The following is a 13,651-nucleotide window of genomic DNA, read 5'->3' as shown; positions in this document are numbered from 1 at the left end:
AGTTCACACATTTGCACATCTAATGGGGTTTGGTATTTGCAGCCCTGGTGGTTGATGGCAGCTGCATCTGCTCCCGGGTCCTTCTTCCCCATCAAGTTCTCTTTTGTACAAAGCCGATGTTGGGGTTTGGGTTCCTCCATCCACACATGGACATGCTCTGGACCCAGATACTGGAAAAGTGAAGTTTGTAGTCCTGGAGAGAGTCTGGTTGTCTTCTTCATGCTGCTGCTCCTCATTTGGAGGACAGGGAGGGGGCTGCCCACACCTGGGAGCCGCGGGGTCCTGAGGCAAGGTGTTGCTGGGGGTCTGAGTCTGGGACACCAATGTACCCTGTGTCAGGGTCAAATCCTCTCTAGTTTTAACTCCCACTCAGCCACCTCTTGCCTTTTCAGATTGCTTCTTGGCCTTGTCCCTGAAATTTAGGGGAGAAAAACAATTATAAACAGATGGAGATGGGTGGAGTTTGGCCTTTGGGGGATGAGGTCTTTGTGCAGGTGCTTCTGACGGTGGGAACTTCTCTCTTGTGCTTGGTTTGGTTCGGTTGATAAAGCAATGATCCCCTCCAGTACTTCATGGGTGATCCTTTTTAAAACCACGGGAGCTTTCCATTATCAAAAATGGCAACAAACTATTAGAAGTGTGGCAATTTATGGAAAAATGGGAGTGTTTAATCCAGAGAACAAGAACTGGCAGCGATATATTGAAATATTGGGCTGGTATTTTCCTGCAGATGAGGCTCTAGATAAGAACAAAGATAAATTGATTTTCCTTAGTCTGTAGCAGTAAAACCTCTCTTCTTTGGAAGACTTTCTTACACTCTCAGAAACTTGGAGATAAAAGAAGGTTTGCAAAATAACTCGGTGGAGTTATTTAGAAGCCCAGACCCCAGCAGATGGGAGTGGGTCCTGGTGGGGTGAGGAGGGAGGGGGAAACCAATGGTGTGTATGCGGCAGAATGGAAAAGATTTAAAAAACTACTGATTTGGGAATATCTGTGGAGATTTGATGTGGACATTTTGGCATTAGTAGAGAATTCAAAGGTGGAAAGAAACTTAAAATAGCCCAAACTGGTAAAATTAGCAACAGTAGAGGAAGCAGCAGAGATTTTTAAAGCAGGCACTTGGGAAGCAAGGACAATAAAACTCAGTAAACAAAATGCAAAGCTGTTTGGGAGGTGCTTAGGCTCTCGAGAGGTGTTTCCACTGTGGAAAGGCTCATTCTGCATCTGTTTTTGCACTTAAAATGGCTTGGGGCAATATTCAGAGGAGGATTTGAGCGTTGCAGCTTGGTTGAGTGCAGCAGAATTTAAGCCTTTCTAGAAAGCACATCCTCACTTTGAGCCTGTAACTGCCGGCTGTATGTAGGTCAGTTTTCTTTAGATTTATTACATTTAATCATAATTAAATGAATTAGGAGATCTCATGCTTTCCATGGCTGTGCTATGGACCACCTTCAGTCTTCCACTCTCAGTAGAAGAGAGTCTGGGACCATGGAATTACTACATTTATTGTTCAGCTTTACCTCACCTTCAGCAGGTGTAGGTGACAGCCAGCCCGGCTGGAGCTTTTCCTGAGTGAAATCTTAGCTCAGAGTTGTCTTTTCTCAGAAGCCCCGTTACTGCCAGGTTTTACCTTGGAGAAGAAGCTGAAGAGCAGCATCTTTCAACTTTTGGCAGTAAATAGGTTCCTATGTGCAGATTTTTCTGTGAGAATAAATTATTCTAGTAAAAAATTCTACAAGAAATCAAGTTGGTGTTAAATGGGGACGAATTATTATTTTATATTTTTTTACCCCTGTTTATGCTATGTACAGAAGAGGCTACCACCTGAATGTGCAAATTAAAATGCTTTACATGTATATTTTTCACGGTAGGTTTTAGTTGCTATTTCCTTTTCTAGAATGAATGCTTTCACCTCTTCTCCACCCCACTATCTGCATTTGGATTTGATTTCCCAGGGCCAGCTGCACAAGCCATATCCCAGGTTGTGCAGAGCAGGGTCTGAATTCCTGCACTATCTCACCCATTCCACTGAGGCATCTTATAGAGGAATTGTTGCAAGAAAAGTCTGTATTTTCCCTGTCCATCCAATTACCTTTGTGTAGAAAATAGTTTTTTTCTGAAGTCTTTAAAATAAATTAGTCTGATACTTTGGTCAGGTTTTGTTTCTTAAAGCTGTCAGCTTTAGGATTTATAAAGAATCCCAGAGCTTATTCTTTTCCAACAAATTATCCCGGTGACAAACTAGCAGTTACAACCCATAATGAGTTATTCTCCAAGAAATCGTGGACATAGTTTCCTTGCTTGGTGGTAAATACGGTGTTTAATGGCTCAATTTTTTAAAGTTATTTGCCTGGATACACAACCATATGTGTAATGCAGGTGTATCAGAGGAGATCTAACAAGGATTGCCACGCATGTCATTAGGCACCTGCAGCATGACCTGACTGCTCTTGGGTCATCCTCTCTTTGCCTTCACCCATCCTTACTTTAACATGTTTTCTTCTAATTGTTGACACATTCCAGAACATTAGCTCTAAATCCACCACTTTCTCTGAATTCCTGCTGCTGCCTGGAGCCCCTTTCAAGGCTCCTCAAGCCTCACCCTGCACTTGTCCAGACACCAACGTGTTTAAAAAGGACTTTTATGAGTGTGCTGAAGGATCCCTTGAGCATGTGGTGAAGAGGTTAAGCATGGTGTGCTCACCTTTACTTCGAGCTGCCTTTCTGCAAGGTCATGGCTGTGGTTCTCCTTGTGTCCCCCAGCCAGCATATCATGCCTCGGAGTGTTTCCTTAAGAGCATTCTTCACCTACAGGTACAAAAGTCTATATTTATTCATTTCGAAGGCTTCACTGTCAAGAGTAAGTGACCCCGCTTCACTCTCTGAGTGTCTGGCTGCAGGAGCAGCTGAAGTCAAAGAGGTTTGATCCCTACGTTGAGAGTGGTTTAACCAGTCTGGGTTACAGATGGGTCCAGTGAACTTCACAGCAATTCTGCTGTGGGAAATGGTATGTTACCTGCACTGAAAAAGCCACGGTTGCTCACATTTACAATTTAATTACTTGTTATTATGTTAAGAATTAGTCAAGTTGCTTGAGAATAATGTACTTAAATTGCATTACAAGCATAGTTTTGGCACCGATTCTGAGGTCTTTATTTATGTAGCTGAGTATTTTTCTTGAATGTAATCAACTCTTTGCCTGAGCGTGAACATAGGTTTCGCGGAATCAGACCCTATATTTTTGTTGTAGGCTTCAGAACTGTGACATTGCTGTATGTGTTGCGTGACAGCTGTCATTTTTATATTAATAGCATAAAGTATTGAGAGCTTTGATATAAACACCGTAATTGATGTGGTTTTGACAAAAGCATTCAGTGCTGGAGGGTTTAGCACCGCGTCTGAGCAGCAATTCTCTAACATTCCCATTTATTTCTCCCACACTTGTGTTTACCTTGTTTACCCACATCCTGAAATGTCAAGAGCAGCACAGCTCGATGCAGGCTGCTGTGCCTAACGAGACGAGAGGTAGCTAATATGGCTAAAAGTATATTCTTGGGCGGAGGGGAGGTCGATGCTCGATGCCACTGTTTTTCTTCTGAATCAAGTGGTTTCCACAGTGATTGTTTCTGACGCTGTGGTGTCAAAGGATATTTCAACATGCCTTCCAATAAGGTGTTGGTGGCTGGAGTCTTGGCTTGGACTCTGGAGTGACTTAGTGTGGCAGAGCTGTGGAGCTTTAGTGTCCCAGTGAAGTGTTGGTGGTGTAGTGGAACGGCAGGAGGTGAGATCTGGGTGGGACACAACACATCCATCCCCTTTTAAGTGCTGTTGAGAGTGGATGCATAGGGAAAGTGGGGTCAGGAAGGAGAACATGGCATTTGCTGTAGTTACAGCTCATGTCTGATGTGGATGTAGGCTCAGGGTTGCTCCCCAACTCCTCACTTGCCATGCCCATTAAACACAGGCCCATCTCTCCAGAGCCTCCAGGTCCCAGGGGTGGGAGGCAAGCCAGCCTGACAGGCAGTGAGGACAGAATGGCAACCTTGAGATGATTAATGAAGCTGCTTCTGGTAACCCCTTAGCAGGGGTTGCCACTTTGCAGTTGAGACAATGGTCTAACTGCTTGAGGGATGCAATGGCCAGCAGCGGCAGCCAGCGGCGTTCCTGGCACAGCCCAGGAAGGCAGCTGAGGCGAAGTGCTTCTCCAGTTCATCTGAATTCTTCATACGAAGTGGCAGATCAAAAGCAATTAGTGTCCCTGCCAGAGCTTGGCTGCAGCGGTGCAGAGGACACCGCCGGGGAGGTGACAGGCCTGCTCTCCGTCCGTGCCCGCCAAGCGGTCACCAGGCTCACGGGGAGGAACCGTGGCCCTCTGCCACCATCCCCAGCTAACCTGAGCCCAATTACAGAGTGCTCCTGCCGTGCTCCATCCCAGCATCGTTGAATGGGCAGATAGCAGGGATGTCCCCCTCTCCCTTGCCGGGAGTGGGAAAGTGGCCAAGAGGAGCAGAGAAATATGTAGAGATTTGACAGTACACGGCTTCCCCAATGCTCCGGGCAGCGTCACCGCCCTCAGTTCTCCTCATCGTGTGGATAGCTTCTGGCACTGCCTCCAAAGAACTGTGTTTCCAAACAGGGGCTCACGGGCAGCGGTACCATCTGTTGAAAAGGGTATTAGCTCCATTTGCAGGCCCTGGTGCCTAATTTGCACATGCAAAATAGGGAGCCAGTCGCACATTTGCTACCGCAGGTGAGACTCTGCCTTCAACTTTCTGCAAATGAACCCACAAACGGCCACAAGTCTTGATGGTTCTCCAGAAGATGTGCTCTGCGTTTGTACGGTCTCACTGGTGGGACTGGGGAGCGCTGGTGGTTGGAAGGGGGTGTCATGGGTTCATCCAGCCCGGTGTTACGCCGCATCCCTCCCACACCTGACCCCAAATGGGGGGCTCTTGTTGAAAGCAACATCAATCAAAATCACTAGTTTCTGGGGTGTTGTGACACCTGCAGTTCTATTTGGAAATAATCTACTGACATGCAAGTCTAGGTTCCAAACTCAGAGGGGAGCAAAAGAAGGAACAGAAAATTGCCTTTGTGCCGGATTTAATATTTACATCTCAGGCTTTGCCAAATAGGTTTGTTATTTATAACAATAGCAGCAGTAATATTCATCAGTTGCCATGGACATATTAAGCTCACCAAATACAACAGTGAACCACAATCTGCACGGGAGCCGTTTGAAAATGCTTTCACGCTGAGCGAATGGTTTGTATTAAATTTAAGAATAAAAATGCTAGGTTTCTCTAGTGCCATTTCTGGGATTTCAGATATAAAAATGGAAATACTTTATTGGAAATTTAATGGGAAGAGGAGTGCTGTATACAAGAACCCTACAGAACTTATTGTCACGAGGCAGGGTTCAGGATCACAATTTACTGTGCTTAAAAAGCAGAATATATAATGAGAACATCTAGGCTTCCATCAATAAGGATATATTTTTGAAGAGCTGAAAAAATAGACGGAAAATAAAATTTTGTAAGTTAACTCTTAATGGAAGTACCTTTGGGGGTGAGTTCCTGCTGTTTCCCTTGTTGGCATCTTTATTTGAAGCGGTGGGTCAGAGTGTCTGATGTGGGAGAGCAATCACGCATGCAGACCACTGCTCTGATAAAATCCTTCTGTTCCACATTCGGGGAATAAAACCTCATTCCTGAAATGCCAGACCTCCAAAATATTGCTAGAGATGCAAATTTTCCTTTGTCGGGATAATCTGGGGAAAGAGAAGGCAGAGCAATTATCCAAAACCTTACAGACAGAGCCTGTGAGAAGGGTTAAATCTGGGCAGGGAGGTCTCAGTAGATATTTACTGGTTATCCACTGAACCTGGCCTTCTCCTTCCCCAGCCCAAGGAACAAATCCAGCAGTAAAAGAACAGCTGAAAGCTGTCAGGCTTTAATACCTATAGATAAGGTCATTCCTTAGGGGAGACTTGCTCAAATGCATAATAATATAAGCAGGAACTGTAAAAGACACTGAGATATATTAGAAGATAAAATAAAGCAGACTGAAGTTCAAACACAGGAAAATCTAAGCTTTATATGGTGAAAGGTAAAATATTTCCACAGATAAGTGGAGGCTCTCAAAGTGAGAGCCAGTTAGAAAGACCCAGGAGGCTGGTTAAATCTTTGGGGATGAGAGTTTGAAGACTTATATGATAGCGGTAATGGAAGAGGCGGGTTGTGAGAGGGGACCCATCGGAGGCAAAAAATCACCCTTAGGAGCAGGTCTGGAGCCAAACTTCCCTGCTCCAGGGGTTGTAGGGTCTGAGAGGGCAGGAGGGACCGAAGCATGCCTTTGGCCAAGTGGAGGAGCTGCAGGTAACTGGGGAGCTCCCCAAGAGCAACCCTAAAAAAAAAAACCCAGAAGCTTCCTATTAAAGTTGAGACTCAGTCATGGTGTGGCACAGGTGCCGAAGGATAAAGCGTTCTCTGGGAATCTGGGATTTTTTTCCAATGTATTTTGCAATGTTTTGTTGCTAAAATTGAGAAAGTTTGAACTGGATTGGGGATAAGAATATCTATTTTGAAGGGATTCTTCTACTGAGCCTTTTTGGATTAATGTTGTTACTTTGTTGTTGTTGCTTTTTGTCTTTAACTTGAGGGTTTTTTTTTTTATGCAGCATGATGCTGCAAATCCCCTCGCTGGGACTGTATTTTGGTGTGAGCCCCATCTGAAAGCCGTGGCTGAGAACAGCACAGGGTTTGATAAGGTGTGGATACATCCATCCCTGGTGGGAAATGGGTCTAGTGCTCACTGGTTTTAGCTGGTGGGCCTCGGTTTAACCCCTTCACCATGGGGTGTGCGTGGCTGGACCAGGCTCCAGCACTGGATTTTTGTAGCATCTTGGTGGGTTCATCCTCTCTCCTGGCGTGGATCAGATCACATCAACACTCAACCTGGATGTTGCAAGGCCACGTTCTTGAAGCCTTTTGAATTTCATCTGGGATTTGTTGCAGGGCCTGAGAAAGGCCAGCCCGTGGTGGTGGGAAGAGGACTCAGCATCGCTGGCTGGGCTGGGAGCGTTTGCTTTCAGGGGGCAGGATTGCATGGGGTGGTGGGTGGGAGGGCCAGCTGTTTGTGGTCAGGCCATAAGAACCATTTTTGGGGAGGAATCTGCTGATTTTCAGAGAGAGCTGAAGGCTGGCAGGACCTCTCAGCACTGGGATCGGAGCAGGCTGTGCTTTGGGAATGTAGTATAAGAATTCAAGGATCGGTCTTGCCAACAAAACACCTCTACTTAGTCTAATATTGTAAAATTTTAATGGTTCTGTGGTTCAAGGCAAAAAAGTGATTATTGAGCTGGACTTGGTGAAAATGAGCTTCTTAAATGTAACATTGCAAATGCAACTGCAGAGTGGGGAGTGTTACAGCCTGTTAATAAAGCTTTGGGTACTGGCCAGGAGATGGACTGGCATTCGCAGGTTGCAGGTTGCATGTTCCTCTCCGAGCTCTTTCCTGCTGCCAGAACCACCCAGGAGCCCCTCCTGTAATAGTTTCCTCTTCTCTTCTTCTTTACCTGAATGGAGGCTTGACAGCTCTCACATAGACTGAGATATAATGCAGATATTTTATAGTTTTAGCATGTATTGTTGTGCACGATGTGTAATTGTATTTACTTGCCGGCAATAAAGAGGTTGTAGGAAGGAAAAAACCCCACATTACTGCTGTATTCTCTCCCTTTTCATACAGTGCTGTGTGAGAGAGATTACTTTCCCGAGATAAAATTGCCACATATGAAATCCCACACTGAGTGCTTCTGTGCATTTTCTTACAGGGGAAACAAACACGAACGAGACTGGGAGCAGAACTCACTGGTGCTTTTGTTCACTTTGCTTTTCCTTTGTGGGTTTTTCATTTACAAACTTTTGCCAGGCAAAAGGGATGTGCGAAGTGAAAATGGAGGGAGAACTGTTAAAAATAATTACTTGCATGCCCTTAAAACCTGTTATGGTTTCAGTCCTTGAAAATACTGTTCCTCGTAATCAAAGTGTAGGGCAATGTGGCGAAAGAAACTCAGGATTATTTCTAATCATCAGGGCCATGGCATTAGCAAAACAAGGGGAAAACACAGCACAAATGATCCCTCCTTTGCTGCATCTCATGAAAACATCCTACTGCACTTCAGGGTCTCTTTGTGCATCTGAGGACTCCAGCAGGATGAGTTCCCCCCACTGAACTGGTCTGTAGCCTTTCTTTCCAAATACCAGTACCTTTTATATGGGCAGAACACACTTTTGACTCCAATTTTAGACCTCACCTAATTTCAACTATCCTGAACTATTTAGCTTAGCTTTTTGAAGGCAAGGAAAACCCAGCTATGTGGAATTGAGTAAAAATTGGTCCTGTATAAGCGGGGGTGCTCTGACTCTAAAAAAAAAAATGATTTATTGAAAGCTGTCTGGAAGTAGTGGAGTCGCCAGCGAGCTCCCTGTGCGTGCTGCTATTTTAACCGTGTTTCGTATTCAGAGAGCTTAGCTCCAGCTATTGCAGAGAAGTTGGGGAATTATCATTTGTAGATAAATCTTGTATCTAAATTGTACTTCTTGGTTGCTAATTTTACTAATTAAAATATCTATCACCCATGCACAGCTTCCGACTGATTTAGAATTGGAAGATGACTGTCTTTAATTTAATGAGGAGTTGTACATGAACTGCAGATTATTATTCGAATGGCTGTGCCGTAACTTATCACTGTGTTAGGGTCGGAACATTCCAGCACTGGAGAGGTGTGAGATGTCTACTGAGGGCATTTGGGCAACAACACAAATTCTTACAGAAGCACGTGGTGGTGCCATCACTGAGCCATAAGGTGCTGTTCCATATTGGAGGAACCTATGTTGATAGGAGAAGGGGTGATGACTTTAAACAAAAAGAGGGGAGATTCAGACTAGATATAAGGAAGGAATTTTTTACGCTGAGGGTGGTGAGACACTGGCCCAGGTTGCCCAGAGGAAACATTCCAGGTTGGGTTAGATGGGGCTCTGACCAACCTGGTCGAGTTGAAGATCATAGAATCATAGAATCATAGAATGGTTTGGGTTGGAAGGGACCTCAAAGATCATCTAGTTCCAACCCCCTGCCCTGGGCAGGGACACCTCCCACCAGACCAGGTTGCTCAAGGCCACATCCAGCCTGGCCTTGAACACCTCCAGGGATGGGGCAGCCACAACTTCCCTGGGCAACCTGTTCCAGTGTCTCACCACCCTCAGAGTAAAAAAAGATGTCCCTGCTTATGGCAGGGGGGTTGGACTTAGATGGACTTTAAAGTTCCCTTCCAACCCAAACTGATCTGTGATTCCAATTCATACGTTTGCTTTGGAGCTTCAGACAGTGAGACCATGAAATGTACAAAGCAGTGTTTGCCTACAGCATGGCAGTTTAAGTATTGTGTTTTTTCGTGGAACATCTCATTGTATTTCTGTTCGTGTCTCTCCTCGGGGAGGAGGGGGTGGAGGAGAGGGGCTGTCAGGAGCTGAGCAGCAGAAGAGGTTGCAGACATCCCTGGGAGTCCTCTGTAGGGTATGTGGTGTGGTGGGAAGCACGATGCTGCTGTCCCCCCACAGGAACTGGGCAGAGGTGTAAGATGCCATTGACCTTGGGAGCAGGACATCACTGGCACGGGGGGGACGAGCCACCCCATCTCCCAGTGGGGATTTCCACAAGGGGTGCCTGCCCTCACGCCCTCGCTGCTGTTAGGCACCAGGAAATCTGTTTTCTGCTCTGCCTCTGCATTTGAATGGGAAACAGCATTCCCTGTTCACTAATGTGCATCATCAGTCTTTCAAAGATGCTTGATTTCTGTTTGATTCTTAATTATTATAATAGTTAAGGCACTTAACATGCTTTAGTGATTTACTTCACTTAATTGGATGTAGTGATTAGAATATCTTTTATATTACCCTCACTGCAGTTTTAATTTAAGATTATAATCTCATGGTTCTTTTCAGCTCCTCTAGCTTTCATTTAGATACTGCTTTTTCTTTTCTGATTTCATTTTGTTTATTCGTTTTTCCTGCTGATTCAGTAAACAGGCTGGTAGGATAATTTCTCAGGAAGCCTGAATGTGGTTATAAATTCTTTCATTTAGTGCAGACACTAATGAATTAAAAAATATATATATGAAAATGATGCATGAGATCAGCCTCTGGAGTTGTCTGTTGCTTTCTGCAGTCCTTTATTAGAAGTACAAAAAAAAAGGAAAGAAATTATTATTTTGATGGGGCCTAAAGGGAACATATGGACAAGGAGATGGAAAATGATAGTGTAATGTCCTCTTTGTGTGTGTCATGTCCTGCCTTAGTAGATGGGTGATGTACAGATTAAGAATTTAGTATTATGACCCAGTGTGTGAGATTTTGGTGTTATTTCCCAGTGTAGGAATCGCTCTGGTGAAGGGAATTGAATCCTGAGGCTGTAGGTTCAGTCCCCACCGCCCTGTGGGGACACCAACACAGGTACTGGGGAAAGAGGATGGAGAGGAGAAGGTGCTGGGAGCTGGGCTGAAAAACCAAATTCTGTGTAATTTGAGAAAAGAGCAAGGACTTCTCCGGAGGGACACTGCTGCCTTCTCCCAATCAGTTTGAATTGTAGAGTAGCATGTTCTCTTTTCCTCTTGGTGATGCACAACATCACACAGATAATCCAGCTGGCTCGTCACCATAGAAATGTATAGTATCTGTATTTTGTCTCCTTTATAATGCCAAATCCTAGATGTCCTCCATCACTATCAGTGCTCCTTTCAAAAGGAAGGGGCCCACACAGATACGGGCACCCACGTGACGCTCAGAGGATTTACGGGTCCAGTGGGAGAGAGAGAAGCTGTTGCTTTGTGAGAAATTCCCATTTGTGATTAGGCTAAGAAAGCCCAGAGATCCATTTTACAGGCTTTTCTGTGCTAGGAGGCTTGGCCACCTGAAGCACGTGGAAGTAGTAAAGCGTTTTATCTGCTTTTTCTTCTCTTTGCCTGCACAGATACTGCTATTGCAGCACCAGGAATGTGGTTGGTTTGAATTCTGGAAAAGAACTACCATTACAAAAAAATTTAAAAATACCATAGTTCCTTATCGTTAAAATGTAAGAGTGATCCTGTTCAAGCAGAATAAAGGGTTAGGTCCCCAGGGCAGTGCTCCTGATTCTGCCCAAAAGTGGTGGCTCAGAGAAGGGAAACGGGGCTCCTTGCCCCCCGTGCCCCTCCGTGTCCTGTGCCAGCGGTGCCCGGGGCTGGAGAGCAGCTCCAAACAAAGGGGTTCTTCCTTTTTCTGTCCAAGACAACTAACTAGGTGAAAGCCATGGGTACACGCAGGGCTTCAGGAGTGGTCTTTGATGAATTAATTATTCAGCCTGCCTCATTGCAGTCGTGTCACCTTCCCAGACCTTGCGAACGCACCGTCCCACCCAGATCCCAGTGCCTTTAGTCGCTGTGAACTGAACTTTATTCCAGGAAGGCTCCCAGTGAAATCAATTAGGTTTTGTGCAGAGCAAGACACTGCTGAACACGACTAGGGGTACCAGAGCCTGGCCCTGGGTGACCATGGCATCAGCTGTGACCATATTGGAGCATCACAGCGCGGGGTGAAGGTAACAGAGGCTGCTGCTGCATTCATGTGAAATATTAAAGGGGCTCCAGTGTTTGGAACTGCCAAGTATCGAGCCTATAATACATGTCCTAAAGCAGTCAAACTGTTGTTATGAGTGCAAAAATATTAACAAATCATTGGTTACTTAAACAGAATCATTTAGGGCTCATCTGGCTAATGAGGAAGAAAAACCTGAACTGAACACTTCTTTTCAGTTTTACAGAGACGTATGAGATCAGCTGTTCCTGGGAAGCTAGCAGTGTACACACCTCGTTAGCTCCCTTGTGTAAAATTCCTTATCTGCATTTTGTTAGTCCTTCATTAATTAAAGCTACAGAATTCAGTATTTTTCTTAGCTGTTCTCTCAGCGTGAAATTTGGCTAATTCTTCTGCTATTGGAAACAAAGCTCAAAGATTGAAGTTTATTCTTATTGTGTTCTTTCAGTTATTTATTTCATATCGCTGTCATGCAATTTATATGATGCTCTGATGACCTTTAGAAATTCTTCTGATTAAATGCTGTTCTACTTCATTATGACATTTCTGTACTTGTACTACCAGATTTGATGTGTACAGCTTAATAACACAACCAGACATGAATGCTAATAACTTTACAATTCATTGCATTGCTATTTTTTAATGTAGATGAATTTTAAAACAAGTTTCTCTTGCTGCAGGCTTACATGAATCATATAAATTAGAAGGTAACAAAGGAACGTATTAGCATTTGTTAGCCTGGATGCACAAATTTTGTAGTAACCATTTTAATATGTACTACGACTTTTCCAGCCTCAAGTTTAATATGTACTACAACTTTTCAACCTCGATTTTTCAACCAACATCATAATTGAATTGGTTTCCTTCTTGCCTAAGGATAATGATTTTACACTGATGGAATCGTTATTAGATTCTAAGGATTATACTGATGTTGCCTGTTTTACATAGAGCTAAAAAATAAAAATAAAGTTATTCAACTGTAAAATACTTTTACACAAAGGCTACTGTAAGTCTGAGATAGATGAACTAATTATGATGTTTAGAGGTGGTGTTAATATCCAGCATCCATAATGGGAGCAAACTTCTTGACGTAGCTCTGTGGAGTGGAAAACCCAGCCCCGTTGTGTGTCCTTGAAGCCTGGCAGGTGGTGACTTGCTGTGGTGGAGCTGATGCTGGGAAAGCATGTGTTCAGTGAGGCAGGAGATGGCTCCCTACAGATCTTCACAGAAATTACTCTGAAACCTCCTAATCTATGGATGCATCTTCTGGTAGTGGAACGAGAAGCAGAGGAAAGGTGGAAGCAGAGAAAAAAGAAAGCATTGCCTTGGGGTTCAAGTGCCTTTACTGGTAGGGATCCAGGTATCATTTCAGTTTGTGTTTGGAAGATCTGCCCGTGCTCCACCACATCTTCCTGAGTGTTAAAACAGTATTTTAACTGGTCCAGAATAGGTGAGAACCAGCTCATCTGCATCTGCCATTTTCTGTCTGCACATCCAAGCACTGCTTCTTGGATGTATGGAAGGAAATGACAGTCCAGGTTAAGCAGAAATGATAAATTTCTGCTATCCTGAAAAACATCAACATTTCATGGGTAATTACACTTCAGGCTGCAGAAATAGCTGCTGAATTAATTGATTTTACACTTCCTTCCTGATGTGCTGAGTGGGTGTTGGTCAGAGTGGACGTGTCAAAATAACATCTTCAAAAGTCTCAGTAATAAAAGACATTTACCTATATCCATTGAGTAATCAACTATTAGAGTACAATACAAATATCTGAAACCTTTAATGAGACAAAAGAGCAAGAAAAGCTTTATTATTGGCTTTAAACATATTAAACGCTTTTTCAATTTTTACTTGTCAGATATAGAAATGTCTGGAACTGAAACTAAGCAAGTAGACACTCTCTGACTTCCTGAAAGCTGGAGGTTAATGTAAATTAAAAAATACATTAAAATCATATTTCTTTAAGCATCCATTTTAAATCATAGGTGAGAGACCAGTCAGCATAACTCCAA

Source organism: Calidris pugnax, unplaced genomic scaffold (assembly GCF_001431845.1).
Source record: "Calidris pugnax isolate Ruff unplaced genomic scaffold, ASM143184v1 scaffold81, whole genome shotgun sequence".
In the NCBI taxonomy this organism is placed as follows: domain Eukaryota; kingdom Metazoa; phylum Chordata; class Aves; order Charadriiformes; family Scolopacidae; genus Calidris; species Calidris pugnax.
Note: the sequence above shows the minus strand (reverse complement) of the source record.